The 4,092-nt window shown below is 30.3% G+C and overlaps 1 long non-coding RNA gene across 1 annotated transcript; it reads left to right on the top strand.

The window, feature by feature from the left end:
* Positions 1 to 308: 308 nt before the first annotated feature.
* LOC146952444 (uncharacterized) lies at positions 309 to 3,739 on the top strand. The gene is made up of 2 exons (XR_015006298.1): positions 309 to 1,873; positions 3,342 to 3,739. It is a non-coding gene; the product is annotated as an uncharacterized LOC146952444 (long non-coding RNA).
* Positions 3,740 to 4,092: the final 353 nt, after the last annotated feature.

Here is a 4,092-nt window from a genome sequence, read left to right as displayed (position 1 = left end):
TTATTTTTGAAATTTTAGTCAATGCCCATTTATCCCGTTCATTTTAGTTTATGAGGGTTCATTATCATTATAGAATTGAAGTGGGGTGATATTAAAAATAGCCGGAATGTTTTCACATGAACAAAGTTTTATAAATAACAATTTATTCCGTGTATCAAAGTTAGTTTAGTCAGTGACAACTTATCCCATACATTTACGTTCCTTTAAAAATGTCAGTCAATGCCCACTTCTTTCATGCATTTCGGTTATCTACGAAATTTTAGTCAATGTCCATCGATCCCGTGCATTTTAGTTGATAAGTGTTGTATATCATTATAGAATTAAAGTGAGGCGATGATATTCTAAATGGTTTAAATGTGTTAGCAATAACAATAGTTTATAAATGACAACTTGTCATGTAAATCAAGGTTAGTTTAGTCAATGAAAACTTATCCCGCACATTTTAGTTGATGAAGGTTCGATATAATTGTAAAATTAAAGCCAGTGATATTCTAAATAATATAAACGTTTTTGCAAGAACAATTTTTTCGTAAATATCAACTTGTCCTGTGTTACAAAGTTAGTTTAGTCAGTGACAACGTATCCCGTGTATTTGAGTTACGTTTGAAAATTTTGTCAATGCACAATTCTGACATGCATTTAAGTTATTTAGAAAACTTCAGACAAACCCCATGTATCCCGTACATTTTAGTTGTCGAAGATTCAATATCTTTACAAAATTGAAGTGAGCTGATATTTTAAAGGGTTAATTAAGTTTTTAGTCCCTATAAATATTCACAATTTTGTTTTTAGTCCCTATAAAATAAAATCACACTTTTTAGTCCCTGTGACATTTTTTAAGCATTTTAGGGAAGTTCCTTTGACGGAATTCCTTTATAATCTCACCAAGATAAGATCTAATCTCCTTTTTCTCATTTTAGATCATCAGAGTAACTCTTTCGTTGTCTCCCTCGCAGATGACTTTCCTGAATCCACAGTCTAAAGCTAACGTTAGCGAAGCCAACATAGCAAAAGCTTCAGCGACGATGACTTCATCATTTCCTTGTCGTTTCCAAGCTGCTGCAATGCAACCATCACCAGCCCTTCCTCATTACGGCAAATCGCCCCTAAACCCCACCAGCCTTTGATCTGAAGATTGGAGTCGCAATTAACCTTAATCACTCCATATATGTGTTCCTTAAAAAAAAAGTTAGACATATGTGTAAAATATCATTAATTAAACTATTTTTTTAGGTAAATTGAATTATTATTATTATTATTATTATTATTATTATTATTATTATTATTATTATTATTATTATTATTATGTTACACTAATTTCTCAAATTTTCAAACAAAAAAGCATATACTCCTCTCTATCTCGGTTCAAAGAGTCTTTTTTTTATAATTTTCTTTTTATTATTATTATTATTTTTCATTTAACTTTATCCAACACACACAATATTCATTTCAATGTTATTTTTCTCTCTCTTCATCAAAGAAGTTCTGGAAAACTCTCCCAACCCTCTATCAAACCCTAGCCGCTGCAACAAATTTTACGGCCTCCCTCAATGTGTTTTCCGGCCTCGTTTTGTTGTTCTACCATCTTCATCCTCTCCTTTTCATCTATAGTTTTATTCTATCAAATTTATTTTCAGGTCAAAGATGTTTTTAAATATCCCTACAACCATCTTTTTGGCTAGATCTCGACAACCACATACAAGATTTTGAAAAATCATCATCATAAAAAGAGTCCCCTCCATCTCCTCTACAAAACCCATTAAGAAAAATCAAGATCGGACTACCTTCGTCGTTGACCACCGCGCCGGAGCTTGCAACCACCATGCCGGAAAAGAGCTTTTCTCCCATCTTGTATGTTTTGGTCCAAATCTAGGTCAGAATTTGGTACTGTTTTTTTTTCCTTCTCTATTTTTAAAATATGCATTTTTTTTTTGGTAAATATGCATTTTTTTAGATCCTTCATTTATTTGGTTAAACTATTAACTTTGTCTGAAACAGACAAATCTTATATTCCTTCTTTTTGTTTATTTTGTTTGGAACATGCATGTTTTCTATTTTCTTCTTCTGGGTGTGCACAATTTTTTAAAGGCATTGTATCTATTGTTGATTTATTACCCTTCATTGCAGTTATTATATTTTTAGAGGCATTGCAGCTATTATAATTATGGCATAAATTTAAATTTAAATCTGAAACTTTTAAATTTTTTATTCTCCCTCTGTTAGACATCACAAGGCAGTAGTGGCATTGATTTATCTCCCACTTCATCTTTCATTGCAACAATTTTTTCGACCACTCCTTATACACAAAAAAATTACATTCTATTGCTTAATTTAATTTTTTTTTATCATCACATTTATCAACTGTTCACACGTGATATACTGATATTCTTTACCAAACATCAACTTTTTCTTAAAAAATACACAAACTTTTTATCTAATGTTATTATTTAATAATAATTAATAGTAATTTTTTTAACCAAACAAAGTCATTATCATTTTCAATCTCTCTGAACCCAAAACAACTTAACCTCTCTAGTTTTCTTTTTCTTCTTCATCTCCACCATGTACTACCAACACCGACCACCTTTCACCCACAACCAGTCTCCTTCATGTGACTTAAAAAAAAAAATTGCACATTACTCATCATCTCATTCTCCTCTATTTGTATTTCAAATCAAATTTTCAAAAGGAGTTACCTTTAAAATTTATCATTTTTAAAAATTAGTTTTCCATCCATTGTGGATTACCTTTGGAAGTGGCACAACTATAACTGAACTATTTTCTTCCTTTTGCATATATATTTATTTTCTTATTAACAACCGTTGTTACAAACTGATAGAAGTTAAAAACACATATATAACTACATAGAAAACTTCATAATCAAACTCTTCTAGTTATTTTTTCATCATTTATTTATCCATATATTTCTTTGATGTTTGTTGGTGAGATAAAAACATCGTTCAACTTTCCTGGAAAAAACAACATTTCCATGATCACAAAAATGAAGTTGAAGATGAAAATGACAAATAATGAGATTAACAAAAAAGAAAAAGTGCAGTAAGGAATTTGTGTGTTTGTGTACTATTGATTTGGTTTTTTAACACAAGAAAGTATGTATATGAAAGAAAGTAGAAATATGTCAAAACATGTATTTTGTGTAGATTTTCTTTCAATTTTTTTTTGACAAATTACTTGTTACATAGATTTTTGAAAACAACATTGCTTAAATCCAATAGAAATGAAAACAAATAAAATAAAAGGATCATTCACTTACCCGTGTTTTTTTCATCAATTACTTACTCGTTTTTCATCATTTACTTACCCTGTTTTACTTTTTGTAGAGGTATTGAAGACAAGAAAAGATATTGAAGACAAGAAGTTGAAAAGAGACAAAAGTTAAATAATGAAAAGTGGGAGAGAAGATAGCTTCCCACATATTTTATGTGAGAAGAGAGTATCTTATAGGAATAGAAAATTTGAAATAAGTGAAGGGAGGGAAACAAAAATTTGAATTTGAAGTGACATTGGGAAATGTAATAAGAGTAAGGTATTTGATTGATGTAGATCTGACTTTTAGTCCTTTGTTACAAAAGAATTTTTTTTTTCATTTTGTTTAGTTGGCATGTAATGGAAACATTAGTCTCATGAGCAAATAAGCTAGACTATTAGTTGTTTTCGGTTACATGACATCACATTAGTTAAGTGAGGTCATTTAGTTACATAAAGTAATTTTTAGACATGTTTTACCCCTAATTGTGGGATGTGGCAGCCAATGAGGTTAGGGTAATAATAAGTTTTCCACAACATATTCCTTTCTTATATTAAGAGGGATGTCATAGTATCACACCATTTACCCAACTTATGATTAGATGATTTTGTGGACCCATGTTGAAGCCACTCACCATCACACATGCTACAAGGGGGACGTATAGGTTGACATTTACAAATGTCTATATACATATATATAATCTTTTCTCTGCAATCTCATATTTGAATGGTTTAAGAATGAAGATAGATAAAATAAGGAAAATGTTAACCAATGCCCCATAGCACTGGTTAAAGGAGCAAATATAGAAACTTTTGTATTGGAAG

Source organism: Medicago sativa, chromosome 1 (assembly GCF_051527215.1).
Source record: "Medicago sativa cultivar Bolivia chromosome 1, Bolivia_mono, whole genome shotgun sequence".
Classification (NCBI taxonomy): Eukaryota; Viridiplantae; Streptophyta; class Magnoliopsida; order Fabales; family Fabaceae; genus Medicago; species Medicago sativa.
Note: the sequence above shows the minus strand (reverse complement) of the source record. Positions and strands in the feature narration are given on the sequence as shown.